The 11,855-nt window shown below is 40.8% G+C and overlaps 1 long non-coding RNA gene across 1 annotated transcript; it reads right to left on the reverse strand.

Annotated features, from left to right (window-relative positions):
* Positions 1–544: 544 nt before the first annotated feature.
* LOC112641219 (uncharacterized) lies at positions 545–10,668 on the reverse strand. The gene is made up of 4 exons (XR_003124556.3): positions 10,510–10,668; positions 5,976–6,046; positions 2,799–3,040; positions 545–1,815 (listed from the first exon to the last, which is right to left on the reverse strand). It is a non-coding gene; the product is annotated as an uncharacterized LOC112641219 (long non-coding RNA).
* Between the last annotated feature and the right edge of the window lie 1,187 nt (positions 10,669–11,855).

Consider the following 11,855-nt stretch of genomic DNA (forward strand, 5'->3'; position numbering starts at 1 on the left):
GTAAGTTGAGTGTCTTCCTTTGGCTCTGGTCATGATCCCGGAGTCTTGGGATCGAGCCCTGCGTCAGGTTCCCTGCTCAGTGGGAAGTCTGCTTTTTTCTCTCCCTCTGTCCCTCCCCACTGCTCTTTCTCTCACACAAATAAATAAATCATAAAAAAATTATGGAATGCTTTAAGTAGCTGATCTTATTGAACATATTTTACAAAGGGAAAAATCTTTTAAAACTTCTGAGTTGATATTAATCAGATGTTAAAAAATAATTCTTCTACAAGTGCTCAGAATATCTCAAAATGTATGAGTGGCCTGCTGAACAGGAAATTATCAGTCAGTGTGTTTTGTTTTCATCCAAAGTTGATTTTTTTTAAACACTAAATTGATTTTTTCCCACAGACTACCTGTGTCAAGACTCAGATGAGGAAAATGACAAAATATCAAGGAAAAATATAAAAGGCTATTTAAGTAAATGGAGAGAAATGTTACACTCTCGAACGGGAACATTTTCCAAAGGTAATTTGACAAAATAATTCTAAGATTTATCAAAAAAGTAAAAAACTAAACAGGCACAAATAGCTAAGCAAATTCTGAAGCAATAGTGAAAAAGAAGGAAGTCTTGCCCTCACATCTGAAGTTATATGATGAAGTTACAATAGTTGAATCACTATGGTAATGGTATGAGGAGAGACAAATGAATTTAAAACAGAAAAGACAATTCAACAAATGCAAACACCATCAAAAATCATCCTGCAAAAAAAAAAAAAGAAAGAAACAAAAAAACAAAACAAAAGAAACCATCCTGCACATCACACAGCAAAAGAAATTCCAGTCATAAGAGGGAGTTAAATGAAAAATTTCATCCATGAAAGAACTGGAAGGAAACATGGGTGAAAAGTATTTGATCTTGGGGCCCAGAGGCTTTTCGTATATAAATCTTTCCATTAAAAAAAAAATCCAGAACAAAGTAAGAAGGCAAACAACTGAAAGCTTTTTGCAATGTTTAATAAAAGGAGTTACAGGGGGTATTCCAAGATCCCCACTGGATGTCTGAATCCATGGATAGTACTAAAATGTTTACATCCTACACCTTTTCCTATACATCCATACCTGTGATAACGTTTAATTATAAATTGGAAAGAGATTAACAACAATAACTGATAATAAAAAAGAAGTATAACAATATAGTGCAATAAGAGTTATGTGAACGGGGTCTCTCTCAAAATATTTTACAGTGTGGCGCTCACTTACCCCTCTGGTGATGATGTAAGAGAATAACACGCCCCCGTGGAGTGAATCACATGGGCCTTGGGATGTGGCAGGTAGTTGGAACCATGGAAAGTGAAGCTTCAGAGAAGAGGGGCAGGAAAGCCCTCAAATATATATGCTTATGTGTAAATAGATGCATAGAAAATGACTTGAAGGCTCACAGGATTTTACCCGTAAGTTAAGGGGTCCTAGGTTATTTTAAATTTCTCTTTCTGCTTTTCTGTATTTGTCTTTTACTTTTTACTTAAAAAAAAAAAAGATTTTATTTATTTATTCATGAGAGACACAGAGAGAGGCAGAGACACAGGCAGAGGGAGAAGCAGGCTCCTCACAGGGAGCCCGACGCAGGACTCGATCCCAAGACCCCGCGATCAGGACCTGAGCCAAGGCAGACACTCAACCACTGAGCCACTCAGGCGTCCCTGTCTTTTACTTTATTAATTGAAAGCCCGAAACCACAAATGCCTCCCATTTCCCCCGTGGAGTCTGATTTCACTCTCAGGAGCGGCCACTTGAGGATACTTCTGCTCAGAACTGCCTGATTGAGACCCAGATCTGGAAAAAAAAAAAAAAAAAGAAAATGTCTCGTTCCCAGCCTCCCTTACAGGGTTCCAGTTCCCCTGGCTTTAGGGCCCTCCCTGAGCACATACTAGGTCCCTCCCTGAGCACATACAGTGAGAACTAATCAGAGCCTTGGGGTAAGATGTGAGATTTGTCAAATCTATGAAAACTAAGCGGTAAGATTTGACACAGCAGCTAAATATAGGGAGTGCTAACATCCAGTTTAAAATAGCTTTGGTCCCTAGGACGAGGGCACTGCACATGATTAACACAGGACTTTACCCGATGGCTGATGTTATTCCTACATTTTTCAGATGCTTTTACTTGGACCTTTTCAAAATAACCCGTAGATTTGGGCTTTATGTGCTTATATGGCAAGGTTGCTCCCTGTGATACCGTCACAAGGCTCAAGCATAAAATCAAGTTAAGAGTTCTTGCCAAAACATGAATCAGTTCAGCAGAATATTCTGAGCTCTGTCTTCTTTTTTTCCATTCTCTAATATTTCTTCACATCGTAGCCCAAACAATCGCTCATAATTAAACTGAGTGAAGGAGCAGCCCTGGCAGGAAATGTACTTGGCGAGGATCCCACAGCTCCTCATTGTCTTCCACACAGAACAATTACATCAGTTCCTTCCATTTCCAGAGGAAGAATGGATTTTGCAGAGCAATAGATGAAAATAAGAGGAAGGAGGTGGCTTATTTACATATTCCAAATCAGGTTAATGTATAATTTTTTTATGGGAAAAGGAAATGCCTGAAATAATTAAATAGTAATTTTTTAAAAACCTGCTTTCACTTCCTTCGGCATCTCTACGGCCTGCTGACCACAACCTCTGCTCACCAGTTACTCATGTCTGCCGAAAACCCCCAGGTTCAAAGGGAAATCCAGCCAACAAGTATGATATATTCCAGGGTCTGGAAACTTCAAGAGAAGTTAAATGCCAACTGTGTTTGAAAAGTTAAAAATGTCTCACCATCGAGTTCTTCAGCATCTGCTATTTACTCAATAGATTCACTGTAAATCCTAATGCAGAAGGGGATTTAGAGTCCAAATGTGCACTCCAAGATGGTGTAACGTGAGGGATGTCTTAAGAGTTGTTTGGCATCAGCTCAAGTGGATGACAAGGCATTGTGGTCAACCTGCTGCCTCCTGGGGATGAATGCCTTCTCTGCTCACAGGCACATCAGGGGCCAGGCGCTCCATCCATTTAGGGAACTACGGGGTGAAGAGATCAGCTTTGACTTAGACCTACCTACCCACCCTGATCATTCTTTCCTCTCCTACTTTTCTGCTCCTCACCCCCATCCCCACCCCTGGCAGCCTGGAATCCTTCATGGTTCACTAGGAAAGGACAGATGGGTTGAGGGGCCAGTTCTCACAAAACCCAGAAGTGCTGGAGACACACAAAATCTACAGTTCAGCCTCCCAGTAAGGTCAGCTGAGAGAACCACACTCTCCAAAGGAATGTCCCAGCCATTTAAAAGCAATGAGCACCTTTTTGGATGCCAAGAAGACATCAAATTTCCCTTTTTTCCATTTCTTAGTTCCTGACCTCTCACTTATTTCTGCTGGGTGAAGGCCCAGAAGGTTTCAGCCCCCTGCACAATCAGAGAAGGAGAGATAGCAGGCAGGCAGGAAAGAGTGTCCGGCACCCATCCCTAAGCCCCTGCTCTGTGAAGCTGAGGTGAGTCCCCTCATGGTCAGGTTGAGGCCACGAAATAGGAAAGCCAGAGAGTGAAGGGGGGTAAGGCTACAGGTGTTCTGTTCTGAGGACTGAAGGGAGAGCCCCAGACCATTCATTCCCCTGCAGGATAAATCCTACATAGAAAACAAATTCCATGGGGCCCCAGAATTGCCAGTTTCTGGAAGGGAAAGATTCAACCCTTGATCATGTGCTTACACATAGATCCCTGTACAAAGCCACAAATCATAGAGAGCTTCAAAGTAGACACCTGGACCCTACTATTGGACACTGGCTCTTACAGTCTCTCCAGCTGCAGACAATTTTTTTTTTAGTATAGAAGACTGACGTAAAATTAGAAAAAAGCTGGGGAATTAGAAAAAAAAAGATCTTATTTGTTTGAGAAAGAGAGAGAGTGTGAGTGGAGGGAGGGGCTGAGGGAGAAGCAGACTCCCCACTGAGCAGGTACCCCCCCCTCCTCCCCCCACCACCACCACCGACAGACAAAGGGCTTGATCCCAGGACCCTGAGATCATGGCAGGCACTTAACGGACTGAGCCACCCATGTGCCCCTAAGCTTGGGAATTTTATCTGAGGTTGCATATAGACAGAAGAAGGCCATCTATAAGGTTGGCTGGCAGGCATGGTGGTTCTGCCTGTCCTCACCCCAGTTTGTCCATGTGCCAATGCGCCAAGAGTATTCAGAGAGTACTGGCAGAGGAAACTCAGTAAGAAAAAAAAAAGCCCCAATAAAGAAACAAGAATATGGTTTCAACATTAATAATGAAAGCAGCACCATAAAAGGCAGAAGTCTCTTGTTTACAAGTGACAGATGCTCAACTAAAAGGGAGTTTGCAACCTGAGCCAAAAAGGAGAATTTATCAGCTTACATAAATACACCAGCGTCGCTTTTCCCCCCCCCCCCCCCCTTTTAAAGGCTCAGGCACATCTACATTCAGAGGCCTCAATATTCATCTGGGTTTTGTCTGTTTCTTCATTTCTTGGCTCTTCTTCCTTCTCCACCTTGGCTTACTCCTGCAGACCTGTTCTCCCATGACTAGCAAAGGTGGTTATTGTAATGGTGTTGGTCATTCTTCTGTTCCACAGCATCTGGAACGCTTCTCCCTGCTTAGGGAACTTCCCACCTCATAAATCTTGGTGGGGCACGTGCTCTCCCACTGCGGAAGCTACAAATGTCAAATGCTTGTCTTCCCAAACTGCTTTGCAGCTGGAGTTCAGGCGTGTAACCCAGACGACAACAATCAAACACAGCTATCTTAAATTTGGAACTAGACACAGATAAAACAAAGAAAGAGCAAAGGGAAAAAAGAAAAGGGAGAGAGAGCAAAAACTATAAGGCCTCCCTGACAATCTCGTGTTCCTGGGACAGTGGTGGCCACACTGTGGTGGTTTCCAGGGTCCTGTCCTGACAATGTCAGCTCCAGAGCCTGGAGGGTATTGCATTCAGCTGTGATGGCAAAGCCATCCTCACTGGACTCATCCTGAGGCATGGTTTAGGGCCCTGTTTGCGGTTGTTGAACATAGTACCTGATTCTCTAGCCATCCCAAGGATTCCTTCTGCTACCCAGGACCTATATTTATTTAAATCAGCCAGAATTGGTTTGTATTGCTTGCATATAAGAACTGGACTCCAAACAGCTGCCCCAAATTCTCACCGCCTCAGTTTAACAACTTCAGTTGAAAAGGATCTTCTCTTTGTGTGTATATCAATCCAGGCAGGGATTCCTATCAATCTTATGCGAAGCACATACCCACCTCTACCTCAATCATGTTGCTAGAGAAATGGGATTCTATGACTGGCCAAACCTGTGTCAAATGTCCATTTCTGTGGCCAAGGACTATATGGCCACATATTGAAAGACAATCTCACAAGGATCTTACAGAATGGAAAAGGTGACATTCTCCAAAAAAAGGTAGATGTCCATGATAAACACTTTCCTATTATGTAGAATTTTCTCTATTTGTTCATCAGTCTTTTAAAACTCACAAATACAGGGGGGCATTTGAGTGGCTCAGTAGGTTAACCGCCAAACTTCGGTTTTGGCCCAGGTCACGATCTCAGGGTTGTGAGATGGAGCCCCACATCGGGCTCCATGCTGAGTGTGAAGCCTGCTTAAGATTCTTTCTCTCCCTCTGCTCTTCTCTCCATCTCTAAAACAAACAAACTCGAAAATTCCAAACTACAAAGAATTAAGAGAGCAATTCTGAGAATTACCTCCTCAGAAGAATAAAGTGGACTATCTTAAAGTAAAACAGCCAAAGAATAAAATAAGTAGGAAGGATCTTGTGGTGGATTTTCTCAAGATATACTATGTTTTCTTCTCTCCAAACCTTAGAAAATTCTTAGAAAAGATTTTCAGTAACATCTAAACAATATTAGGAAATTACTTCTTCTAAACAAAATTCCCATCCCACCCTCTTTGAATTATCCACCCCATTTCTGATCACCTGGAACATGGTGAGATTCTTCAGTCTATGGGAAGATGATTTTCCTGGTGGCAGTTTGCCAGGAAACCAGTCTTTGGTGAGGGAAAAAAAAAAAAACAAAACAGTTTCAATCATTACATAGTGTCACTGCACCCCAGAGAGCAGGAACCCCACCACATGCTGAGTAGAGTATTACATATTGCCAAAACTCTTGGGAAGTAGGGCTCAGCCGGAGGCAGAATGCCAGTGTAGAAGAAAAGTGAGAAAAAAGTAGTGCCAGAAGGAACAGGATAGAAAGAATGTTAGGGAATGAAAGGGAGAACATGTATGAAATTGCATCAAGGTCAGCAAAACCCTAGTATAAATAGTAACAGCTGTATGCTGAGTCCTTGCAGAAAGAGTCTGTGTGGGATATTTTCCATTTGGCTTTCCAGATCCACTCGCCATGCTTCTCCTCTTTGCTCACTGACTGAGAAGGCTGAGCTGTGTGTAGTGTATCTATGGCTCTCTGTCTGCTTGCTTCCTGTTGGGTTCAGCCAGTAGGAGGCACCAGCAGAAGATAGAGAAGTAGGAAGAAAGTGAGGTCTGAAATTTTACTTTCCTGTTTCTCTCCCTGCAGGACCACAGCCTGCATCAAGCAGTCTTCTCTATATGGCTACTCACCCCTACCCCAGGCCCTCTCAGGTATCCAGATGGGAAGTACTCTCTTCTGTTCTACCCCAGTGCACTGTTCCATCCCTTGTATCCCTTGTTGGTTTCCCTAAACCAACCCCCACATTGTAAATGGTCCCTTTACACAGTGGTTTTCACACCTCTTAGTCACATCTGATGAGTATGCCATCGGTTTCCTGATGAGACTATGCCCAATGCAAAATCGAAACATTCTTTGAAAGACCACAGCAGTCTGGGGTAGGTGGTAGGGAGAGAAGATAGGTAAATTCAAAGGCAGGAAGAGTACAAGAAGAATGAGGGTAGTATTGTGTTGCTTTTAGTTCAAACATGTTCCTACACTGCACCCAAGTGAAGGTGTCAAATATGTGAATAAGGGTGGAGGATTCATTTTTGGAGACCTAGGTTTAAGAATTATTCACATGTAGGTGGTTAATAAAGTTATGAAAGTGCATGAAGTGGTTCAGAAAACAACAGGGTAAGAGATGATTGTCACTTTAAAAAATTAATGGAAGTCCCGAAGAGCTAAATTTCAAATGGAGAAGTAGAAAACCCTACCTTTCCTTTATCAACTTTTATAACTGAAATCCCTGTAAATATTATGTACTGTTTCTTTGAACCAAGGAAATGCTTTGTCAGACTTCTGTTCCACTTACATATGTGTCAGCATATATTTCTACACAGATGGCATCATTGCTGACAACAAAGTGGCAAAATGGCCCACAGATAAAAGTGACCTCTGGAGGAAAAGTCTACATTCTTGACTAGAAGCAATTTCCTTTGGAAAAGAAATCATTAAGAACTCAAAACTTTGGGGCACCTGAGTGATTCAGGGCTTGAGCATCTGTCTGCCTTTGGCTCAGGTCATGATCCCGGGATCCTGGGATCGAGTCCTGCATCAGGCTCCCACAGGGAGCCTGCTTCTCCCTCTGCCTGTGTCTCAGGCCTCTCCCTGTGTGTCTCTCATGGATAAATAAAATCCTTAAAAAAAACCCTAAAAACTTTAAAAAACTCTAAATAAGTCCACTTACATATACATGTCCTTTATAAACTTTCTATCATATATTGGTTTTTTTGTAATGTATAAAGAAACGCTATATCCATGTAGCATATAAATGACAAAACAATGAAATTTAGGTCAAGGACATGAAACAATTAGCAGGTGGCACTAAGAACAAATTTGTTGCAAAAACATCAAAATACAGTTTGGAAAACATGAATGGAGGAACAAAATATGATCTATCCACACAACAAAGTAGTTCACTGCAATAAAAAGAAACCAACTACTGATACACTCAAAAACATTATGAATCAAAACATTATGCTGAGTGAAAGTAACCAGAAACAAAAGAGCTCATAGTGTATGATGCTATTTATATAAAATTCTAGAAATGGCAAACTAATCTGTAGTGACAAAACAAAGATTTCATTGGTTGCTGGAGTCAGGAATCAGATGAAGGAATAGACAAAAAGGGAAACTTTGGGTACGATGCAATTATTCTGCATCTGCATTGTAGTAGTGGATTCATGAGTGTATATATTTGTCAAAATTCATTGAATTGGGTGCTTTAAGAGGACATTACTTACTGTACAAAACTTATACCTCCACAAAGATGATTAAGGGGAAAAAATGATGAGAAATGCTATGGACAGCTGATGCATTCCCCAGCACTTAAGTGTTTAATGGAGAAGAGGGAGAACAGTGGTCGGACACACCGTTCCAGTCAGGAAGGGGGAATAAGCCAGCAGAGTGATGTCACTCAAGTATGGGAGTAGTGCTTTTAAGAGAAAATTGCTGATGGGTTATCGGTGAGATTCTAAGACCTGCAGGATGATGACTGAAACACATATCCTTTGGCTGCAACATTTGAGGAGTCTGTTATCAGCTTTGTCAGAGCGATTTCCAGAGTGGGACTGTGGACACCAGCTGCCTGGGAATCCACCGTGAAGAGGAAAAAGAGGACATGGTGGCAGAGCATAGAGACTTGTGTTCAGGGACCTTGGATGAGAAAAGAAAGTAGAGTAAGATATGACAGTAACCAGAGAGGAAAAAGGGTGAGGGAGAATTTTTTTTTTTTAATGAGAGAAACATGAGAATCTTTATCTGTAGTGGGAAATAAATCAGGAAAGAGGGAGGGTTTCACCCGACAAGGCGCCAAGGAGAGGCAGCTGAACTTGAATACGAGGGCCTTCATCTCTCATGTAGAACTGATAGGATGAGGGGATGTGTAGATAAATCCCTTAGAGAGGGAGAACAAGTTGAGACATTTTATGCTTTATGGCCTCAGTTTTCCCAATAAGTTAAAAGGCATAGAAATTTGATGTGAGACACTGAAAGAAGGTAGGGGTCTTAGGAGATTTTGCATTGTCAGAGACACAAAATGAAGGGGTCCACAGAAATGCTCTGAGGCCAGAGAGGGGATGATGTATCACCTAAATTTTTTATAATTAAAGACCTGTGGGAGGAGTGTGTGATGTCCACCAGCAGGAAGAAAATTAAATATAGATAAGATATAGATGAAGTTAGATAATATATAGATAAGTAGGCTAAGGCAAGATAATGTGTACTCATCAGTCTCCTACCTTCTCCCCACCTACTTTCCTCCCTAGAAATTTATATTCATTAAAAAACTATTAACTTTAGGGGAAGAGGGGATGGAGGCAAAAGTACTCCAGTATCCTCAAGTACCCAGATGTGATCAAATAACATTATATACGATGATCTTGGCTAAAATAAAATAAACTGGAAGTTAGAAGAAAGCTAAACTTTGAATGCCATTTGGATGGTAGAAACACACACACACACAGTGGTAAATGTACTATATACCTTTTTAATTCAATTTATCTCACTGAGCTGTCTCATTCCTTTTTTTTTTTTTTTAAGATTTTATTCATTTATTCACAAGACACACACACACACAGAGGCAGAGACACAGGCAGAGGGAGAAGCAGGCTCCCTGGGGGAGCCCAATGTGGGACTCATTCCCAGGACCTCAGGATCATCCTGAGCCAAAGGCAGACGCTCAACCACTGAGCCACCCAGGTGTCCTAAGCTCATTCTTTTGTAAAGTTGTATAATATTTCATGGTCTTCATGTATCATTATTTCTTTAACCAGAGAGTTATAATGGACACTAAGCTTCTTATCAAGACTCATGCATTTATAAACAATGCTGCAGTAAACAACATTGTACAGGGGATCCCTGGGTGGCGCAGCGGTTTGGCGCCTGCCTTTGGCCCAGGGCGCGATCCTGGAGACCCGGGATCGAATCCCACGTCAGGCTCCCGGTGCATGGAGCCTGCTTCTCCCTCTGCCTGTGTCTCTGCCTCTCTCTCTCTCTCTCTCTGTGACTATCATAAATAAATAAAAAAATTAAAAAAAAAAAAAAAAAAAAAACAACATTGTACGAAGGTCATTTTGCATAGAGATGGATATATCTATAGAATGAATTTCTGGAAGTGGAGTTGTTAAGTGAAAGGGCATGTGACAGTATTTAATATCATTTCATGTTACATCCCCACAGGCAAAATAAGAGTGTCTATTTCCTCAGAACCTCACCAACACAGCACTTTAACAAAATTTTCTATCTTCACTAATCTGACAGGTTTTAAAATGACATTTCAATATAATTTTTAATTAATTTGCATTTCTCTTAATATAAGAGAGACTGAGCATCTTTGTACACATTCGGGAGTCATTTTTGTTTCCTGTTCTGAGATCTATGCCTTTGAGCATTCATTTTTCACCAGGGAAGTTGTCCTTTTCCTACTGATTTTAATAAACTCTTTTTACATATATACATTAGACTTCCATAATTCATGAATTCCATATTTGAAAATTCACCCATTTACTAAAATTTATTTGTAATCCCCAAATCAATACTCACAGCGCTTTCATGGTCATTCACAGATAAGCAGAGAGAGGCAAAAATTTTGAGTCGTCGAACATGCGTGTTCCCAGCATAGGTCAAATAAGGTTGTGCTCTGCCGCCTTCTTTCAGCTCCTATTCTGTAAACAAGTGTCTTTTTCATGGTCTACTTCATGCCACATTTTTCACATTCTTGAGTTTTTTTTTTTTTTTTTTTTTTTTTTTCATTCTTGAGTTTTTATTGGTCATTTACTTTCTTTTTTTTTTAAGTTTTTAAAAATTTACTTAAGTGATCACTAGACCCATCATGGGGCTAAAACTCACCACCCGGAGATCACAACCTACTAAGCCAGCCAGGCACCCGTATTTGGCTACTTTAAACAACCCCCAGCTAAAGTGCTACATAGTATTCCTAAGAGCAAGAAGGCTGGAATGTGCTTTATTGAGAAAATTTGTGTTTGATAAGCTTTGTTCAGTCCTATTATGGTGCCGCTGGTTGTATTATGTAAGGTGTCTTTAAACAGAAACATGCATAAAATATCCTTATGAATGGATTGGTAGGAAAAATGTTGTGACCAAAGTTAAGAGGAAACTACTCCTGTATTTCCCCTAGAAGCAAGGGTTCTGTATATGCTAATGCAGTGTTCACAATGAATTTATAGAACATAACTAATGCAAATAATGACAACTGTTTGGGAAATTAACCTGTTTGTGATGCAAGTTGCCATTATGGTGCCCAGCTTGTACTTGTCTTTTCATTTTCATTTTTTATCAAGGATATATTATTTTTAAATTTTTTATGTAGTCGTATTTATGAAGTGATGTTTACTATACATCTCTGGTTATTGTGATTTAGTTAGAAAGGAGGGGAAAAAATGAATGGAATAAACACCTAAATCCAAGTGTTGACCTGCCATCTGGTCTGTGGAGCTCTGCTCAAGCAGAAACAAGCTATCTCTCCATCCACTCAAATAATGCCTACCTGATAGGAAAAGAGAGATCATGTCTGTTCCTTCAAAGAGAAGCAATTAGATTCCCAGGGGTGCTTATTTCATGGTATCCTTGAAATATTTATTTGGGGATGGCATGAGCCCATGGCTTCAGTTACAAAGAAATGCATGAGAATGGTCACTTGCATTTCTACAAAACTTGCAGTAAGAATATTATTATACTCCTGGTGTCACATTAACCTTCACCCAACAGAAGCTGTAAAAGTTGCTTTGGGCAATTATAATAAAACTTTCCCTTTTAATCAATTTTGACTGAGATCATCTCCATAAGAATCGAGACCTACCTTTTAGCAAATTGAGGAATATTTGGTCGATTATCAGCTAAGAGAGTCCTCAAGTTGTATTTAAATGGAG

Source organism: Canis lupus, chromosome 12 (assembly GCF_003254725.2).
Source record: "Canis lupus dingo isolate Sandy chromosome 12, ASM325472v2, whole genome shotgun sequence".
Lineage (NCBI taxonomy): Eukaryota > Metazoa > Chordata > Mammalia > Carnivora > Canidae > Canis > Canis lupus.